This window comes from Tamandua tetradactyla, chromosome 9 (genome assembly GCF_023851605.1).
Source record: "Tamandua tetradactyla isolate mTamTet1 chromosome 9, mTamTet1.pri, whole genome shotgun sequence".
NCBI classification, from domain to species: Eukaryota; Metazoa; Chordata; class Mammalia; order Pilosa; family Myrmecophagidae; genus Tamandua; species Tamandua tetradactyla.
In genome coordinates, this window is record NC_135335.1 from 81,224,246 (window position 1) to 81,246,052 (window position 21,807).

Consider the following 21,807-nt stretch of genomic DNA (forward strand, 5'->3'; position numbering starts at 1 on the left):
GCATTGAAAAAGGCCAGCTTTCTCCTCTTAAGGGAGCTTAATTTGCAGAGCTGAACAGTCTCCTATTATGTTCTTATCATCCTCTCTCTGTGGTAGGCAGAATGACAAGGATGACAAAAAAAAAAAAAAAAAAAGAACTAAAAATATTTGCAGGCCTTTCTGAAAATCCATGAGAATGAGGCACTGGAAGAGTCGGAGACTCCTGTTCTCCTAGCGACTGGGCACAAGCCCAAGGGCAGATGACATTGGCTCTCAGTCCATACAGCAGGGGCTCTTGGCCAGGGATCAAAATCACCACCCTGGGGCCGTGTGGGACTTTGCACCTGAGGATTTCCTTGCCTGAAAGGCTAGTGGCTGTGTGGGGGTAGGGTGGGGGGTGGAGAGGTGCTTAACTGAGGGATTCAGCGGCTTTGAGGTTCCAGAGGTCCCCTCTAAATTCTCATGCCAATGCCAAAGTTACTTTGGCACTCCAAGAACTAGAGACCAAGGATGGCTTGGAGTGGGTAGTTTGCCATTCCTTCTCCCTTGGACCCTCCACCCCATTCTTTATAAGGCACTTGACATTTTTTCTCCATGTTATGTAAAGTGCTATGCAAAGGGAACTTCAAGACAAGTCCCTTAGCTCACCTTCTTCCACCTAGATGGCGCCCCAAGTCCCGCCTCTGGCCTCTGTAGAAATTCTGAGCTACCGTCTCCCTGGATCCTTTCCTCCCAGGATCCCCAGGTTTGTGAAGCCGGCGCACCAGGACTCCTGGTTTACCCGGAGGGACGCCCTCCCCTCCGTGGGGCTCGCTCGGGGAAATCCCCTCCCGCCTTGTCATTCCTGCAGGGGAATCCCCGCCCTCCGTCCCTGTCACTCCAGGAAGGGAGTTCCAGCCCCTCGAATCAATCAGAGGGAGGGAATCCCCGCCCATCCTGGAGGCGCTGTGGATCCCTAGCGCTGCGCAGCTGGGAGAGGCAGGCGACGAGAGGACTCCCAGCGCGGGTGCGTGCCGGCCCCGGGCCGGGGGACGCGGTAGGGCGGTGACTGCAGGTCCTGCGGAGCCGAGGGCGGAGCCGAAGGCGCCTGGGATCTCGCCTCCCGCGGCTGCAGGCGAGCCGGGTCGCTGCAGCTCCCCGCAGGCGCGGCGGCTCCGACGGTGGCAGCGGCGTGGGGACAGCCGGGCGGCGCCTAAGACCAGAAACTGGAGGAGCAGCCGGAGCCTCTACCGAGCAGGGCGCAGGTGAAACGACTGTCCGGCTGCTGCAGGGACTTGCGACTCGGGATGGGAGTGTGTGTGTGTTGGGGGGATGGGGAGGTGGGGAAGGGGGGGGCGGAGGTTGGCACCCTGGAGACCGTGTGTGCCCCAGAAAGTTTAGTGACAAATCCGGGTGTGGGCATCCCGGCCGCCGCAAGGCGGTGGGTCGAAGCGCGGAGCTGGGGTCCCACGTTGGGCGGCGCAAACTCCTCTGGCATCCGGCCCGGGGTGGGGAGGGCGCAGTGGCGGGGAGAAGGCGCGACGGGGAGGGGCCGCGACCACCGAACAACCCGATACGTGCTGCCGGGGATATCCGGGACAGGACCGAGAGCCCCGGACGGTTTGCGCGCCCTGGATCCCATCTCTGGACCGTCACCTTGTTCCCTCCTCCGCCTGGCGCGCGTTCTGGGCCTCCCACTCCAGGTACTGCCTTGGGGTCGGTGCTCCCGCTCTTCTTCCTCTCTCGTCCCCTCCCTGGCGGGAGAAGAGATGCGCGAAGTGGAGGGGGCGCGCCAACACAAGGGCGTCTTTGGGGCGCTGATTAGCATCTGCCAGGGCGATGGGGAGCTTGTCTGTGGGGGAATCCTGCTCGGCCTGTGAAGTGGGTTTCTTCCTAGAACCTAGTCTGCTCATCCGTCTTCTCTCTCTCTCTCCAAGGGGTTTTCGTGTTAGGCCTTTGGGCTGCTTATCTTCCTTGCTCCTTGGAAAAGCCATTAAAGCACAGGTTGAAGTGAGTAGGGCAGAGGGGAGGGCCCCTGGCTGGAGTTTGCCAGAAGCCTGTCCCCAGCAGCCCTGACCTGTGCAGAGACCTTGAAGGGACACTCAAAGAGTGTGAAGAGGATGGGGTCAGGCTGGCGGAGACTGGAATGGCAGGCAAGAGAGCATTCCAGAGCTCCAGACCTGCAGTGGGGACAAGAGGGAGGGAGGACTTTTGAGGGAATGAACTGCATCTGTCCCCCGCAGGTGGCCCGAGGCTCTCTCATCCATGTCAGTAAGAGGTAGGGTCCCTTGGGTGGATGTGATTCCCTTGACAAATCATAATGAAACTACTGAAGGTGGTGCTTGAGTGTGGCTGCGGGAGCAGATGCCCTGGGCCTGCCTTGCAGAGACCACCCCTGGACTTTCAGGGCGCTTCTGTGCCTTCTCCAGTGGCATTTCCCTGCTGGATTTGGGGCTTAGGGACCTGGTATTTCAATGGGGCCAGCTTTTCCTGTCTGTGAGTGCTCGATGGGGGTCAAGTAGGTACAGGCTGGCAGGTGTGATGTGGGAGGGCTGCTGGCAGGGGCAGAATAGAATGTCTCAGAACACACTCCTCGCTGTAGGTGGTTGTTCTGCCTTCATTAATTCCTTCTTCCTTTAGGATGGGCCAAGGACTGCTGCTCTGCCAATAACCGCATAGTATGTGCGTGTGTGTGTGTGTGTGTGTGTGTGTGTGTGTATGTGTGTTGAGGGGTAGGAGTGAGGTGGGATTGTGGGAGCAGGGGGTGGCAAGTGCTGGAGAGGTAAAATGAGAATCATGTAAAGTATGTAAATACTCTTTCCTTGATGCAGTTAATTTGCTCCTGGAAAAATAGTGAATTATACTTAAAGTCTAATCATTCAAATTGATTTTGCAATACTAGTTTACTATTTATGAAGCTTAGAATAATTTCCCTATTCATTTCAGCCGTTTTATTTTTGGAGTACCTATGGTTTGCTGTGCCAGGGGCTCAGAGGTTCCTGGGGATGTACACAGGAGAAAGAGGCTCCCTATTTGCTGTCAGGATTTCAGTCTAGTAGGTGAATTGAGATAAGTAGACTGAGAGCTATAAGGCAAACAAAGCACCTCTGGCATGTAGGAGGTACCCTATTATTTACTGGGTGAAAGGATGATTGAATGAATAAAGTAGCTGAGGAGTGGTCCAAATAAAACATTTGGAAATCACTTTTGACTGAGTGGATCCAGAGGACTTGGGGGAGGAGGTTGTGGAGAGAAGAGGCATGATGCTGAGTTAGGAGGCAGCCCTTACAGGAGCAATGCCAGACAAGCTGAGGACTTGGAGCAACTTAGTTCTACAGACCATAGAGAGAAGTCTGGCATTTTTGAGCAAGCATTGGTCATAATGAGCTATGTGCTTTAAGGTGATTAATATGGTCTCTTGTGGAAAGAATTGGAACTGGGGCTAGATAAGAGGTAAGAAGTCCAGTAGGAAGGTTATTGTAATAAAATGGGGGGAGAGAGCTAACGAAGGTCTGAGTTCATATATGCAAGGAAGAAAGGAAATACTCATCAGACATGAGCTTAAAGTATGGGGATGGTTGGATTTGTAGTGAGAGAAGAAACAAAGATCACCTAGAGGTTAGAAGCACGAATACAGTTGCTAGAAATAGGGAACAGTTTGGAATTTTAACATTCAACCAACCAGTAACCCATGTGCTTCCCCAAACTTTCTCCTGCTACATTTCCCATCCTCCCCTAACACACCGGTAAACAGGCCACAGACCCCCTGGCCTGCCTTACTCTTCTGCCTGTAGGATGCTGTTTCCTTGTGGAGAGGATGATAGGGCATCCTCGACTTTCCTTTCTCCCTGATTGTCCTAACGATGTTATTATTCAGGATCCCAGCACCGGGGCCTCTTCCTCTGGGGATTCTCAGCTGCCTTGGGCAGTCCTACCTTGGGACCACCACAGTGCTCCTACAAACCCTGTTAGAACACTCAGCAAATTGCCCTGTGCCTGTTTCTCTAGGACTCTCTCTTATCATGGCAAATGAGATCTCTATCAAGCATCCTACAACATCCTCAGGTTAGACAGGGAGAGAGGCAGCTCGCTTCAGCCTGATTGTTCTCTGGGATGTCATCCGAACTCTGACTTGGAAGCACCAGCCTGGTGGGCTGGACAAGATAACACAGAGCTGTCTGTGATAACTCGCTTTGCTTAGCTCATATGGGCCTACGTGACTGGGTAGGTGGAGTAGAAAGAGGAGGCATCCTTGTTACTGCACAACCACAAGGGGGGGAAAAATCCAGAAGACAAACCCACAGAGAGGTCCAGACCAAACCCAAAGGGAGACTGACTCTTTTTAAGAGGAAAGATGTGAAGTATCAACAATTTTTAACCTCTTCCTTCTGCCCTCAAAAGTGTCCCTGTAATATTAAGTAGGATGCAGAGGACAGAGAGTTGTGTTTAAGGGGCAGGAAGAGCCAGGCAGGCCAGCCCCTGAGGGAGGCAGGTGAAGAAGCAGGAGAGTCTGAGAAGGGCCAATGTCCCAGGAAGGTGATGGGAAAAGGCCCTTGACAATGCAGTGTGTGGACACAATAGTACACGGAAGCCAGGTGTGAGGGATGGAGAAGAGAATGGTGCTAAGGCTGTGAGAGGGAGGGTATAAACTAATGGACCTGAAAATTTGCCAGTTAAAAATGATCCAAACCATCTTGAGGGAGTATAAGTTGAGGGATAGTTTATTCAGGAGACTCTCCCAATTCCTTCTCCAGCATACTTAGTAAACAAAAGGAGTGGGAAGATAGGGGGCTTAGGAGGCAAGAGGCCAGAGGCTATCAGGAGCAAGGAAGGAGAAGGGCCTTCCCCCCGGAGGTAGGAGGGAAGCAGAGGTTGGGTAAGGTGTGCATGAGAGAGTACCTGCAGGCAGGGGAGGGAAGTAGCAGGTCTTCTCACTAAAACTGGGGGCATTGGCATCTGCCAGAAGCTGAGAGGCCCTTGCCTGAGGGTGGGGACTGGTCCGGGAGAGACTGAAGTGCTGCTGCTGTCAGCCGGCTGGGCAAGGTGGCGCCTCGCAGGGTGCCAGCAGGCAGAGAGAAAATGGAAGAATTCCTGAGTTGGGATGAAAGGCTTTGGCTGAAGTCAGTGCTCAGGGAGAACGTCCCACTGAGCAGCTCCTATCTGATTTTGGAGCCTTAGTCTCCTCATGTGTTAAATTAAGTACAATATCTACGTCCCAGGGTTTTATTGGGAGGAATTGAAAGAGGTCCTGAAGTGTGTGTACAAACACCTGACACAACCACTTGGTGCATAGTGGATCCTTTGACGGTGTGTTGAGAAATGAATAAACCTTCCACTGAAATCATTGAGGGCCCAGGCAAATGCAAAAGGCAGGAGATTTTCCAGTGGACCCCATGGAGGCTTGCTCTCAGCTTTGGAGACTATGCTGAGCAAGCAGTCTCCCAGTTCCCAACTTAACCAGGGTTTCATCATATCTGTTACCTGTATTTCCCTTCCCTCCCCTGCGCAAAGGTCAGTGGCCCAGGCTCAAAGCAGGGAGATCCTGAAGAGTTTCCTTCATCCTTCCCTCACCCCTCCTCCCTTCTCTCTCTCCTCTGTGGTTTGGAAGGAGCTGATGCATTCATACTTGCTAATTCCTGCATTTGAGGAAGCTGAGGTCCAGAAAAGCAGAGAACTTGGTCCATTCTGGTAGAACTGGAACTAGAATCACAACCTGTAATTGCTTGATCTGGGGAACTGTCTTATAATGGTAATTGTGCAAATTGCAGGTAGGTGCGGGAGAATGAAAACTCGGCATACCCTCTTAGCTTTTTAAATGGCTCTGTGATTATACTTGGAGGGATTAAATAAATATTCTCACTTAGTGGAAAGGGAGGAAGAGGAGCACTTAATTTGATTTACTAAATCCTCAACAGATATGTGCCAAATGAAATTAAATTTGGGGAAAATTTGCAGAATTTTTTTTAAGGAAATGGAAGTTTTGAAAACATCTCTCAAATAATTTTAAAATTTATTTCCATTGGGACAGTCTATTTCTAGATTATATTATCCTTTGGGCTTATGCATAGGTTGCATATAAAATGATAGGTCCTTTTATGGCATTAAAAAAAAATCTTGGTCTCCTAATATCCAAATTTTAGAAAGGAAAAAATAATGGAATTGGGAAAGAATACATATCCCATGGGTTCTGCAGTTCTAGGCAGAGGCAGAATTTGAAGCTAGGTCTGATTCAGACTTGAATTGTCTGTGATAGAAAGAGCTCAGCGTTCTATTTACAAATGTGTTCAAGAAAACACTGGCTGCATTTACGTTTGAAAACTCAATAGTTGAAGAGGCCCTTTGTGGTCTGATAAGGCCGCTGAGCCGAGAGATGGCTTGTTATGGCAGTAAGTGTGGGGAAAAGACACATTTGTCTTTGAAGCCTCTCCAGCTCCAGGAAGAGGGCTGCCCCTGGCTGTGGCCCCTCTTGAATGCCAATAGCATCTTCTCTGCCCCACATTCTCGAATGGGGCTGGGAAACAGTTCCCATCCAAGCAGTGCTGGCTTCTTGATGCACCTCCATGAATTCATTTGGAGCGAACAATGTCTGGGCTATTAACTTGAGGAATATCAGAAACTTAAGAATTAACTCTCTTTATGAAGCAATTTAATGAAACCAGATAGCATTGAACATCTGGCCAATTTGGTTATTTTTGGATTATTTGTTTTAAGGTTATAAAGTAGTTTTGCGTCTCATAAACCACACTAGGGCACATGAAGAGATTTCGGAGAAACAGGGTTCGGGGAACTGATTTCACTACAAAGAAGGCTTGTTTTGCATACACTGTCCTTGCAAGCTATGGGGAAAATAAAGCATGGAGATAGGGAAAGCCTTGTCATTTGAAGTGGCCTGAAATGCCTGGAAAGCCACAAGAGGATAAAAAAAATCACAAATTTAAGGATTTGCAAGTCTCTGAAAGAGCAGAATCCAATCTCCTGGCTTCAGGTGGAAGTAAATTCAGCTCATTTCAGATAGAATTGTTTGTGCTTCAGTAGCATCCTGTGGTGAAGGTGGGCTTGGGGGGCTTCCAAAGAATATTTGGCCCTTAACAGAAATGATACCTCAAGCTGAATTTTTTTTTGAGGTATTTTAGCAGGAACGGAAATGGATTTGAGCCATTCTTGGTCTCATTTTTATCACCACCTGGACACCTTGGCCTGTTCAGCACTGAGCTTTATTTCCTTAATTCTGCCACCTCATTCAGATTAAATCACACACCCCTCGTTGTCCTGTCCTTGGAATAAGCATCTTCCCTTGCTAATAGTAAGGCCGGACAGCCCAGCCCAGCAGGGGACATGCTTATGCTGTGAACCGCCAAGGCTAACTCCCCAGCTGAGAGCTGCCCACTGAGGAACAGAAGTGCTGGGAGTAAGGGTGGCAGAGAGGATGATTTTTGACTGTGGTATACTCGGGAGGGGGCAGGGGCAGGGGGCACTGAACAGTCTCACAGGGAAGACTTCTAGGCATCCAGAGGAAAGTGGTGGGAAAGAGGGTGAGAGTGGGTACCAGCAAGGTTTGCTCTCCTGGATGCTTATCTGACCAGTCATTTATAATGAGATCTTGGTATATTTGGGGAGTGTGATGGTTTGTAACTGTGTGTACCCCAGAAAAACATGTTCTTAAATTTACTTCGTTCCTGTGGGTGTGACTCCAGTAGGACCTTTTGATGAGGCTACTTCAGTTAAGTTGTGACCCACCTCAATCAGGATGGGTTTTAATCCTCTTAAAAGAGTTGTTTATAAAGGGGATGAATACAGAGAGAAAGCCAGGAAAGCAAGAAGCTGAAATCAATGAAACTCAGAAGATAAGGGAGAGACCAGCAAACATTGCCAAGTGCCTTGCCGTGTGACAGAGGAGCCAAGGATCACTGGTAGCCAGTCTTTGGAAAAAAGCATTGCTTTGATGATGCCTTGATTTGGACATTTTCCTGGACTCTAACCATAAGCAAATAAATTCCCATAGTTTCCACTGAACCATTGCACAGTATTTGCTTAGAACAGCCCAGGAAACGAAAACAGGAGAAGATAGAATAACGCCAACTCTTGTCCCTTCACCAAAAAGCATCACTTTTCAGAAGTTAATGCAATGTGAGGCTGGCTTATCCAGTTTACATGAGCCAGTATATCACTGAAATTCTGATATTCCGTAAGACTCTGTTCATGGAGAATAGAGAGGCAAATGTTTCAGGTTAAGCTGTAATATCTTGGCTTTGAACACCCAGTAATTCCCCACACCCCTCAAGAGTGTCAGCAGCTAGACCACCAGAAGTGCCTTCAGCCATCTGACCCCTCCACACCTCCACACCATGCCTGTTAAATGGTTCCTAACACAACTTAAGAGTTGAATACAGGTGATCAAATATAATCATAAATTCTCTCCAACTCTTTACACAGTTGTCTTTCTACATCTCAAAGCATGAGAATGGAGCCAGGTTTAATAAAGCAAGACGTCAATAAACTCTTTACATTTTTGAGTGTTGGCCAATGGACACTTATAAACTGTCTGATTTCAGCTGTGCTTAAGTTGGATTCCCTCCTCCCCCTCTTTTTGGCACAGTGTATTTTATAGAGATTTGGGTAAAACTAGATTGTGCTATATGGGTCTCCTGGTGAAGAAAATTAACTTCCAAGGCTAAAGCAGCCATGAAAATGTTATTACAAAATCACTCAGCATATAAAATTGGCATAGTTTTCCACTGCCCACTCTCCCATCCCTACCCACGCTGGTCACCGTTATTCCCAATATCATTAGGCTAAATGAACAGGCAGCTGTCCCCAGAAAATGCAGTTCATGCGTCCTCATCAGCAGGGACTCTCATGAGAGAGCAGGCAGTGAGATGGCAAGGAGAGGAAGGTACTGGAAAGCATTGCATTAACCTCTCTCTGGACCTACTTCTTATCTTTCAAAACCTGAGCAGATGCAAGGTTTATTCGTTTCTTTATTGGTGGCTCCTGTGGAGCAGAGTTCAGCCATTTTCAGCACCTGGGAGATACACAAAGCACCTGAGTGCCTTTTCCATGCTTTGCTCCTTCACTTGCTCAGTTTCCTGGGCTCCATCTTTATCTTCAGGTTCTCTAATTTGTAAGACCCAGTGCAGCATCTAGTATATTGGTAAAAACAAATATTGTTTGAGTGTTTACTATTTGCTAGACACTGTTCTAGACACTTAACATTTATTAACTCATTTCATCCTTATAAGAACCTGATGAGGTGCATACCGTTAAAATCCTGTCTCAGCTTCCTAGGGCTGCCATAATAAATTACCATCAATTTGGTGGTTTAAAAACCTAAAAATATATCTTCTTATGGTTCTGAAGGGCAAAGTGCAAAATCAAGGTGTACTTGTTCTGGAGGCTCTAGGAGAGAATTCTCTTTGGTTCTTCAGTTTCTGTTGACTATTGCCATTCCTTGTGGCTGCATCTCTCCAATCTCGGCTCCTATCTTCACACTGCCTTCTCATCTGTGTGTGCGTGTCTTCCCCTCTGCTGTCTGTGTATCTTCCTTTTGTGTGTTTCTTATATGGACACTTGTCCTAGGATATAGGGCCTGCCTGGATAATCCTGGATGATCTCATTCAAGATGCTTAGCTTAATTACATCTGAAAAGTCGCTTTTTCCAAATAGGTTGATATTCACAGGTTCTAGGACATGAATATACCTTCTTGAGAATCACCATTCAACCCATTACACCCCTGCTTTTTTTGACACCCCCCTTTTTTAAAAAATATTTTTATTGACACATCTTCGCTCACATACAGTCCCTACATCATGTACAATCAGTGGCTCACAACATCATCACCATTTTGTGTATTCACCACCATGATCATTTTTAGAACATTTGCATCACTCCAGAAAAAGAAATAAAAAGAGAAAAGAAAAAACTCATACATCCCATATCCTTACCCCTCTTTCTCATTGATCACTAGTATTTCCATCTACTTAATTAATTTTACCCTTTGTCCCCCCTATTATTTATTTATTTATATCCTTTTTTTTTTTCATTCATCTGTCCATACCCTGGATAAAAGGAGCCTCAGACATAAGGTTTCACACAGTCACACTGTGAAAGTTTTATCTTTATACAATCGTCTTCAAAAATCAAGGCTACTGGAACACAGCTCAACAGTTTTAGGTACTTCCTTCCAGCCACTTCAGTACGCTATAAACTAAAAATGGGATATCTATATAGTGCATAAGAATAACCTCCAAGATAACCTCTCGACTCTGTTTGAAATCTCTCAGCCACTGAAACTTTATTTGATGTCAGTTTTCTCTTCCCCCTTCTGGCCAAGAAGGCTTTCTCAATCCCATGATACTGGGTTGGCTTATCCTGGGGGTTCTGTCCCACATTTCCAGAGAGATTTACACCTCTGGGAGTCATGTCCCATGTAGGGGGCAGGGCAGTAATTTCACCTGCTGAGTTGGTTTAGCGAGAGAAGCCACAGCTGAGCAACAAAAGAGGTTCTTTTGGGTTGATGCTTAAGCCTAATTTTAAGTAGTCTTAGCCTATCCCTTGTAGAAATAAGTTTCCTAGGGGTGAATGCCAAGATCAAGGGCTCAGCCTATTGATTTGGTTGTCCCCACTGCTTATGAGACTATCAGGAATTCTCCAAATGGGGAGGTTGAATATTTCCTTCTTTCTCCCCAGTCCCCCAATGGGACTTTGCAAATACTTTATCCACTACCCAAATTACTCTTGATATATCAGGGCATCACACTTTTCTTGCCCTATTCAATATCCCATGTACTTATGTACACAAAAGTTCATGCCCTATTCAATATTCCATGTACTTATGTATACCCCCTTTTGTACATGGGGATGTAGAGGTACAATGTGCTTAAGCAAGTTCTCCAATGTTACACAGTTGGGAATGGTGGAAGCTGGGATTTGAATACAGGCAATCTGGTTTCAGAGTTCTCATTCTTGACTACTGTTGTCTATTGCCACTCAATAAATGTGCTCAATGATTGTTTATGGAATAAATGGATGGAAGGATGAGTGGGTGGATAAATGGATACAAAGATACTAATAAAAAAACACTTAACCAACATTCTCTTTCCCAATGTACTGAAAATAATTACAACTAATATTCATTGTTTTATAATGTGAAAAATCATATTTCATATTTTATGAAAAATAGCTCTTTTCTGGTTGTTCTTCCTCTCCCTAGGAGATCTCATCTGGCTCAAGGCTTTATCTACCATCTATCTATATGGTTTGCCTCCCAAATCCCTATCTATGGCTCTGATCTCTCCACTTAGTGCCAGACTAATGTCTACTCAACATCTCACATGGGTGTGTAATAGACATCTCAAACTTAACATAAAATGGGATCCCTGATCTTTCTCCCTCAGGCTGGCTCTTCCCTTCCCCTCCTACCACCTCAAGAAATGGCACCACCATTCACCCAAAAGACCATTCCAAAAACCTAGAAACCATCCTTCATTATTCTCATGTCTACATACCCCACAACCAAATATATAGGTAAGTACTGGTGGCCCTTCAGGATCCCTTCTGGATACCTCTAGAGTTGCCTACTAGTTCAAGCCCCTGACATCTTGTCCATGGACCACTGCTACACAATTCTCCTAACTGGGCCTCCTAAGGAAACTTTTTTTTTTTTAATTAATTTATTTTATTTTTTACATGGGCAGGCACCGGGAATCGAGCCCAGGTCCTCTGGCATGGCAGGCAAGCGTTCTTGCCGCTGAGCCACCGTGGCCCGCTCTTTTTTTTTTTTTTTTTTTTTTTATTCTAAGGAAACTTTTGAACCCTACCCTTTTCTTCTTGTAGCAGCCAGAGGAAAATTTTAAACACAGAAATCAAGTCATGTCATTCCCCAGCTTTAAAACTGGTGAGTTGAATATGGTCCAGGCCTTGTCTAATCTGCTGCTTCGATAGCTTCCTCTGTTACTATTCACTGTCCTGATCTCTGTCCCAGACTTACTACCCTTTCTGTTCTGGAACACACCAAGTTCTGTTCTGCAACAGAATCTTCCCTCTGCTGGAAACTTCTTTCCCCAGATCTTCACAATCCTTCTTAAGACCAATTAATCAAGAATGGCTGTCCCTAGGTACCCTCCTATCTCATTACCTCTGTTCTGTTTATAACAGAGTCTTTTTTTTTTTGTATGCTGTATGGTAGGGTCACATTTCATTATTTTTCCATGTGAGTGTTCCATTCTTGCAGCACTATTTGTTGAATTTTCGTTTGTTTGTTTTTTGTTTGTTTGTTTGTTCTTTATGGAAGTACATGAAACAGGACTTGAACCCAGGTCTCCCACATAACAGGCAAGAATCCTACCACTGAACTACCCTTGCACCCCCGTCATAGTCTTTTTTAAAAATTATTATTAGAAAAGTTGTGGGCCTACAGAAAAGTCATGTAGAATAAATTCTTTGATTTATTGTTTATTTTCTGCCTCACTTGTCGGGGCCTTGTCTTGACACTGTACTCCAGTACGTGGCATACAATTAGGTACTCAGTAAATATCTGTTGACTAAATTGAATACTAAATTCCAAGCACTGATCCTATTTATCCTTATTTTTCCTGATGAACAAACCTTGGCTCAGGAAGGTTAAGTTCCTTTCCCGGGGTTTTACATGTATTGAGAGTTGGTGCAAAGAGCTCTCTGACTCCTAAGTCCATGTTCTTAAATGCTATTCTATATACAATCTCTAAAAAAGCAGGAACTACACAGGATCCCTAGGGTCCCTAAAGAAATCTGAGTTTGCTAATTAATTTTCCTGTTCATAACCGTATTACGCAGACTGTTAGGACACAGGGAAAAATATATTTTCTCAGATTCCAAATATACTATTTCTCTGAAAAGTTGGCCTTTGAGCTTAAACTTGAAAAGCTAAGAAGTTCATGTCTTTTTTCCACTTTGGGTCTTTTAGGCGCAAGACTTTTTCTGATCCTTCCTGTGATTTGATGGTTCAAATCCTCTTCTTTGAACCCTTAAAGGAAAGGCAGAGATAACCAGTCTGAGTTCTTACAATACAAAGTTAGAGTTTATTTACATTCAGAAGAGGCCCTGAAGTCTTCCTCTTCTTGGTTTCCCTTACACATCAATAGTTCTCAGTAGTTTGGTCTTTTCTGCCTCCACATTTCTTCCCAATAGATAGAACCTTAGGGTGACAACCTGAACCCCATTTTTAGATTATGTGGTAGCAAAGACTCCCTTCAGACTGGGCCATTTCCCTACTCCCAGCTTTGGACCAGTCATGGAAGAGGCCAAAAGAGGAGTTCTTGCCAGGCATGGGAACTTGAAGAAGCCTCTGCCAAGGTTGAAGACAGGGGAGAAGGAGGAAACAGCTGTTCCATTCCCTGTTGTTGGACCTCTTTTTAAAATAATTTCCGTCTTGAGAATTACATCATTATCCAGGTAAATAAACATCAAACAAGAAACTCTCATATTTCAGGCAATTAATGAGAATAGCCAAGACCCACAAATGTATGTTGGGATTTCATAGAAGGGCTATGATGGCTAATTAGTGTATCTGTCAAACATAGATGCTTTCTTTCAGAGACAGGATCCTTGACCATTTAAGACCTCGGTGCTCTGCCTCTTGCTGTCATGTGGGGTTTGCTCTGATGACCAGAACTTGACCCAGAGGGCCCTATATGTTGATGTTCTAGTTTGCTAGCTGCCAGAATGCAATATACCAGAAATGGAATGGCTTTTCAAAAGGGGAATTTAATAAGTTGCTCGTTTACAGTACTAAGGCTGAGAAAATGTCCCAATTAAAACAAGTCTATAGAAATGTCTAATCAAAGGCATCCAGGGAAAGATACCTTGGTTCAAGAAGGCCGATGAAGTTCAGGGTCTCCCTCTCAAGTGAGAAGGCACATGGCGAACACAGTCAGGGCTTCTCTCTCGGCTGGACAGGCACATGGCGAATATGGTGTCATCTGCTAGCTTGGTCTCCTGGCTTCCTGTTTCATGAAGCTCCCCGGGAGGCGTTTTCCTTCTTCATCTCCAAAGGTCGCTGGCTGGTGGACTCTCTGCTTCATGGTGCTGCAGCATTCTCTGCTCTCTCTGAGTCTCTCTGAATCTCCAAAATGTTTCCTCTTTTATAGGACTTCAGAAACTAATCAAGACCCACTCAAATGGGTGGAGACATGTCATCCCCTAATCCAGTTTAACAACCATTCTTAACTAAATCACATCAACCAGGGAGATGATCTCATTACAGTTTCAAATATACAGTATTGAATAGGGGTTATTCTACCTTTAAGAAATGAGATTTATATTAAAACATGGCTTTTCTTAGGGGGCATACTTCCTTTCAAACCAGCACAGTTGAGCATCACTCACTGGTGGTCTCCTTAATCTTTAGCATAAACCAAAGAGGCGCTGCTCATTGTTCCTGCTAAGAGGCAGGGAGGCTGTCACAATGGAACCTGCAGTGAATGACATGTGCTTTTCTAAAATATCCTAAAAATTTTTTTTTCTAAAATAAAACTACAGTTTTCATTTGCTGAATCAAGAAGTGCTTCTGGATTTCCATTGGTTAAAATCTGTGCTGCACCATATTTTCAAACTTCAACCTCTGTACAAGACTAAAGAGAGAGATGTTTATTTGGTGCAAAATTTGTATTTTGGGTAGCACATTGTCTAATTTAGCTTGTATGGTCAGTTTACTTAAACACCATAATTACGTAGAATCTTGAATAGGATGTGAAATCTTGTTGGTTTGTACAGGTTAGTGTGATGCCTCGATATATCCCGGAGTAATTTGGGGAGAAAATAAAAAAATATTTGCAAAGTCCCTTTGGGGGGCTGGGGAGAAAGGAAGAAATATTCAACTTCTCCATCTGGGGAATTCTCGATATTCTCACAAGCAACAAGTGCAACCAATTCAATAGGCTGAGCCCTCAATCTTGGGCTTGCACCTACGAAGCTTATTCCTGCAAAGAAGATGCTAAGCCTACTAATAATTATACCTAAGAGTCACCCCCAAAGAACCTCTTTTCTTGCTTAGATGTGGCCTCTCTCTCTAAATCAACTCAGCAGGTGAACTCACTACCCTCCCAGCTATGTGGGACATGACTCCCAGGGGTATAAATCTCCCTGACAAGGTGGGACCTGACTCCTGGGGATGAGCTGGGAACCCAGCATCATGAGATTGAGAATGCCTTCTTTTTTTTTTTGCTTTAACTTTTGTTTGCATTTATTTATGATGAATTTATTCCCGAGCCATAAAACCATAAGTTTGTGTTTCTTCACTTTCTTCTGGGATATCTTTTTCTTCTGTGCAATCCCCTCTTCTGGTTTAGGAACAATTTATTCTTTTTTCAGTAAGGATCATCTCAATGTGGCAAGGGGAGTTCACATATGGGTTAATTCGACCATGAGTTCTGTAGTCCTGCGGTGTATCTTAGAGGCTTTGTTTGCCTGAATGTGCTCTGTATCACAGAATCTACATCGAAACCCCTAAGTTCAGTATTACGCTCTGCATTTTTAAACATGTGCAACAAAAAGTAGCACTCTTTTTGGGCCACCGAGCCTGCGCCAGCCCCACTGTTTGGCCCGGGCCAAACACCACCACCACCCACCACCCCACACACCAACACACCCACCACCATCACCATTGTAACAATGGAACGGCACACATTGCTTCTGTAAAGTGACATCTTTCAGGTACTTGGGGGCTTTTCAAATATGCATACCCTTGATGCCCTGAGCAGTTTCTTGGGTGTTCTTAAAGTGAACCCAAAGATTTGAACCTCTGGATTTGCATGATTTTGTAGGGTTTTCTGGGTCAAGTGAATAGCAAACCGTTTTCAGAGATCACCTCAGGCCGCTTATGGGAAGAGCTGAGAAAGCCTTCTTGACCAAAGGGGAAAGAGAGAAATGAGAGAAAATAAAGTCTCCATGGCTGAGAGATTTCAAACAGAGTTGAGAGATTATCCTGGAGGTTATTCTTATGCATCATATAGATATCCCTTTTTAGTTCACGGTATATTGGAGTAGCTAGAGAGAAGTACCTGAAACTGTTGAATTGTGTTCCAGTAGCCTTGATTCTTGAAGAAGACTGTACAACTATATAGTTTTTACAGTACGACTGTAATTGTGAAAACCATATATCTGATGATCCTTTTATCCAAGGTATGGACGATGAGTTAAAAAAATAATAAGGATAAAAAAATGAATAAATAATAAGAGGATATAAAGAGTAAAAATTTAGAGATTGACATACTGTGGGTCAATAAGAGGGAGGGGTAAGGGGCATGGTATGTATGAGTGTTTCCTTTTTTACTTCTTTTTCTACAGTAATGCAAATGTTCAAAAAATGATCATGGCAATGAATACACAACTAAGTGATGATATCGTGAGCCATTGATTTTATACCATGTATGGAATGTTAGTATGTTAAGAATGTTGTTTCACACCGACACTTTATTTTGTCTCATTTCTCTCCGAGTTCTTTTTTTTCTTTGTATTTCTGTTTCTGGAGTGATACAAATGTTCTAAAAATGACTATGGTGAAGAATACACAACTATATGATGATATGGTGAGCCATTAATTGTATAATATGGCCAAACTGTATGTGTGTGGATATTTCTCAATAAAAATATTTAATATAAAATAAAACTATGCTGTAATCTGCACTGCAGGGATTGGACTTATTACTTTTTATAACTCTTTCTCTACTGCTAGTCACCCATCATCATCCTGACACAGCATGTAAGCGTTGCTGCCAGTGGTTCGCCTGCAGATAGGAGGTGGAGAGTTTCCCATAAAGCTGCTGAAACTATCGAAGCTCAGCAAACTTTTGAAGGAGATGGCATTATTCTCTCTACATGACACTCAGTTCTTTCCTAAAGGTTGTAATTTATCCTCACGGCACCCACATCAGCTTTTTTTTTCTTTTCATGTATGTCTTTATTTTATTACTCATCTATTAAACCCTGGGGGAGCCAGTCATTACTTTTTGCTTACCTATTATCCTTTTTTATCCATTTTTCATTTATCCATATAGCAAACATTTAACAATAAAAAGATTCACACTTTGAGGTTGAGGTGAAGAATACTCTTAAACTTCTGTGAACATAAGTTGGTACAACTTATCCAGAAAGGCATTTAACAGTATATTTTAAGAGGTTTAATATGTCTACACCAATTGATCCAAGGAACCCCTTCTAGGAATACAACTTGTATTAAGAATGCATTTTATAAAGCCAGTGGGATTAAATGAAGGTGAAGCGTGGTTGAAGAACTCTAGTGGTGTTATATATATACTGAATGGGTAGACAATGAGAATGACAGTCACATCATATTAAAGGAACTTTAATATTTGGTGATAGTTACAAAAAGGTCCTATATGATTTTCCTCTAGTGAAAAAACAGACAGGATAGTTGGATTGTGGACAACTTTTGGGTATGCCTTTATTCTAAATACACTACCGAGTGCCTCCAAGCTAGGTGCTATTCTAGGTTTAAGTGATACAGTAGGAAACAAATAAAGTACTTTCTCTCACAGAGCTCACAGTCTAGTCACAGGAGACAGATACTAACATATAATAAATATATAGTGAGTCAGGTGATGTTACAATGGAAACAGTAGGCTGAAGGAGCAGAGAAACTGTCAGAAATGAGTTTGACGACAGAATGTCTGAAGGTGTTGATAAGCGGCAGGGATTTGCGTCCTAAGGTCACTATGGATTCCATGTGCATCTGGAGTTAAACCCAGACTTTCCTTTTTATGAGGGTGCTCTAAGCAGACCTCAGTTGTTCTTCCTAGCTTATATTCCCTGACCTCCTGCTAGTGGTTCCATAAGAGCCTGCCTGGGTGCTCACTCTCCATGGTCCAGGCTCTGGGGAAGGATGGGATAGGACCACAAACTCTGAGAAAGAGGTCAAGGTCATGGCCTGAAACTTCAGATCCACCAAGACAATGTCTTCTGAGATTTCTGCATCCCCCAAGTCATGGAGGGCAACTTCTTCCTGCACATTGCCAGGAGCACCTTGGTTGAAGGTGCTCTCTAGACCCTGCCTGGAGAAGTGGCATAGCTCATCTGGTTCAGATGACTATTCCCATGTCCCGGGGGAACCTGTGGCTGGTACCGCCAGATAGGCACCTTCAGGAAACCCAGAGTGGGAAGTTTCCCTTCAATTAAAACCAGAATACATCATAAGTTCTGTCTGTGTTGTGTCTTTTTCACATAAAGGACCCTCAGCTTCATAGCATCAGTCTACTTTTAGTAAATGCCACATCTCTGGTATGCCAGATTTGTCTAGCATTATCTTTACACAATCTCTCATAGATTTTGTGTTTTCTACTATGATCTCCATGTCTGCCCCAGGTTGGACATCACTCCCCATAGTGAAAAACAGGAACAGCTGAGTAGAAGTTGGTGCTTTTCCAAGACATAGTCCCAATGAACTCCCCTTCTTCAGTTCTGCTTTCTTCATAGTATAATTGTCTGGCACCAGAGAAAGAAGCTTCCCATTTCTATCAGTAGGTCTCAAGCAGCTGTTCTCATCTAGTTCCCCCTTTAATTTTAATTCCTTAGTCACTAGGTTTTTACCATCACATGATCACCAGATGAAGGCTATATGGTTATACAATCATTATCAAAGATTGAGGCTACTGAATTAAAGTTCCACAATTTCAGGTATTTCCTTCTAGCTGTTCTGATATACTAGAAACTAAAATGAGATATCTATATAATGAGTCAGTAGTCATAATCATTTGTTAACCCTAACTTCTCAGTTACACCTCCTCCCTCTCATTTGATCATGCTCTCACTCTTCAGGGGTATCTAATCAATGACTGTTCTAACTTCAAGCTGAGAAAGGGTTTCGACTTAACGGGATAGAGGAATGAAACCAGTTGAACACATCAGCTTTTTATTTCTTTTTCGATCAACTGAAATTTATTTAGAACATGCCACATAGAAGGATATATATACTTCATATTCTATGAAAAGAATAAAAATAAGAAAATTCATATTGCCCTGAGCTATCAAATTGTATCTCATTTTGTTTAACTGTTTTCTAAGCCAGGAGGAAAAACAATAGAGAAAATACTGTTTCAAGAACATGGTTCTTGTTTTTCTAAGCCAGGAGGAAAAACAATAGAGAAAATACATGTTTCAAGAGCCTCTTGAACCTCATGTTTGCTAGAAACTTAGAACTGGCCAAGAATTCCCTTGGTGTATTTGTGGATAGAGATAGATCTAGGCCTGATGAAATCTGGGGTTTGTAACATTGTGCCCCATCCCAATAGGATGTGAACTGCAATCCAAAGTGAAATCAGAGCCTCTGCTTAAGTTCATGTCAGCCGTGCATCAGAAACACTAGACTTGTGCAATAGCTAGCATTCTTCCCAGTCTTCCTAGCTGCCCCAGAAGCTAAATCCTTGGATTTCTCATTTTTCTTATTGCATTTTCAATTCAAAATCAATTCCTGTGATTTCAGCCTCCTGGCTCTAAATGCTATCCGGAAGCCAAAAACTCCCACCAGTATATCTTCTTTTTGTACCCCTTGCATATATAGTTACTTATTTGACATTTCCTCTGAATGGCTAGTGATCATTCTCAGACTTTAAAGTCTGAAACCGAATTCCTCATTCCCAGCCCTGCCCTTTCCAGGTGCTTCTTCTCTGGTTAGATCTTCAAAAGATATCCAGAATCGGACCATTGCACATGACCTCTCCCCTCATCCAAGCAATCCTCATCTCTCAACCGGACTATTTTAGGAGTCTCCCAACTGTTGTCATCCTTCTTGCCACCTTCCCCCCACCTCCCCAGTCTATTCTCAACAGAGCAGCCAGAATGATTCTAGGAAAATGTAAGTTGGATCATGTTCCTTTTCTGCTCAAACCCCAAAGTAGCTTCCCCACTATCTCACTCAGAGAATAAACTGAATTCATTTTACAGCCAACCAGGCAGCTCCCTGCTTCCCTTGCCTTGACCTCTCCAACTTCATCTCATTCATTTTGCTCCGGCCACGCTGGCTGGCTCCTATCCCAAGGGCCATGGCACCTGGAAAGCTGCTTCCTTCATGTAGCTGAAATAGTTTGCTCCCTCACTTCCCTGAGGTCAAGATCAAAATGGCACCTTCTCAATACTTAGGTCACCCTATTCCAACACTGCAAACTGTACCCCAAGACGTCATAGCCCTCCTTTCAGTTTGATTTTCTCCTTGGCATATTGTCTTTAATTTGTTTTAAAGATATCATTTATTTTATTTAATTTGTTTTTCTTTCTGCCATTCCATATTACAATGTAAAATCTAGGAGGGCCTTTTCCCTTAATATTTTGTTCACTCTTGTATTGTCAGCACTTAGAACGATGCTTGGCATATTGCAAGGCACTCAGAAAATATTTGTTGAGTGAATGGATTAAAAGCGCTGGCATTTTTAATTTAAATACTGATGCCCCAGATTGTGATTTAATTGGTATGAGATATAGCCCAAGCATTGGCATTTTTTACACGTTCCCCAGGTTATTTTGATGTGGAGTCAGGGCTGGAAACCACTGCTTCCAGGTCTGAATGCTGCTTTGTTTTTCTTTCTTGGGATTTTACCTCTGGCCTATGTTGTTGCATTTTTAGAAAACCCATTAATCTCTGATTTAAATTGCACTGGATAATTTTAATGGAATTTGTGCTTATGTGTAATAGCGTATTATGGTCTTAAGCTGAGCATTTCGTTAGAGTGAATGTAGAATGCCATAGACATTCATTCCTGTACCTTGGCTGAACTTTGTTGGGAGAAAGCACAGTCCCCTCATTGCAGGCTAAAGTGTTTTCTTTGTTAATTTCACGGTTGAGCTTCAGACTTTTCTCTATATTTGAAAAGTGAGAGGGGATTTAGATAAAACTCATTATTAACTTCTTTTGCCTAACAGCCTATACACATTTAGTCCCCATCTGCACTTAGAATGTCTACCTGCCCATTGTCTAAATTCGGTCCTTAAAGCCCAGGTGGAGTCGCATTCCCTTTAAAAGGTCTTTTCTCCTCCGCCCTGGATGGCAACCTCTCCCAGAATGGGCCGGCAAACTGCCGGCACGTTCACTTGCCATTCGGCAGTTGCGGCTTTGATGGGTGAACCGCTGAGAGAATATCTTTTTTTCCTTTCCCAGACTCGATCATGAGCTCTGAGGGCACGGAGCCCTGCCTTCCAGCTCCTGTCCCCATCAAGAGGCAGCAAACTGTATGTTGATTGATTGTCTTCACTCTTCTGGCTTAGTCTATTGGCAGCTAAGGAGCTGTGCCTAGGGTAAGCATAGTTACGGATTATACCCTACTTCAACCTCCTGGCTTATTGTGATCTGTCTCCTCATTTTGTGATGATGGCCTCTTTTTTTTTTTTTTAAAGCAACTGAATACATCACTTGTAAGAAGTAAAATCCCAAGATTTCAATATGCTGTTTGAGAATGAGGTACTCAGAAAAACCCAGGTACAGTCACACTTAGTTTTATTTTCAAAATCAGATCTAAGGAAAATTAAATTCAAGCTACCTTTCAGGACTGCTGTGAGGAAGCTCTGAGACACAGAACCCTTTCCCTGTGTCTAAGTGGTGGCTTTTCTCTTAGAGTTAACAGTCTTCATTTCAACAGTTTGGGAGATCAGATAACCAAATACACTGGAGTAGAAAGAAGATTTAGAAACTAAGTTCCTAGCACCCTTGTGGCCTTTTGAAGCCTTTGGCTTGGGGGAAAGTGATGTCATGGTGAGACAGGAAATGTTATAAAGCTGTAAAATGTCATAAACCGATTTCCATCTGGTTGTAGGTTATAAGACCCAGCAAAGAAAAGCGTACTGTGTTTTTATCCAATAGGCATCAGATT

At 43.8% G+C, this 21,807-nt stretch overlaps 1 protein-coding gene across 2 annotated transcripts in view; it reads left to right on the forward strand.

Annotated features, from left to right (window-relative positions):
- Window positions 1-1,134: 1,134 nt before the first annotated feature.
- The window catches only part of PDZD2 (PDZ domain containing 2), a 462,289-nt gene continuing 441,616 nt past the window's right edge, over window positions 1,135-21,807 (forward strand). For both annotated transcript variants that reach the window (XM_077116902.1, XM_077116903.1), the window contains exon 1: window positions 1,135-1,223. The gene's annotated coding sequence lies outside the window, so the exon portion shown is untranslated. The remainder of the gene's footprint in view (window positions 1,224-21,807) is intronic.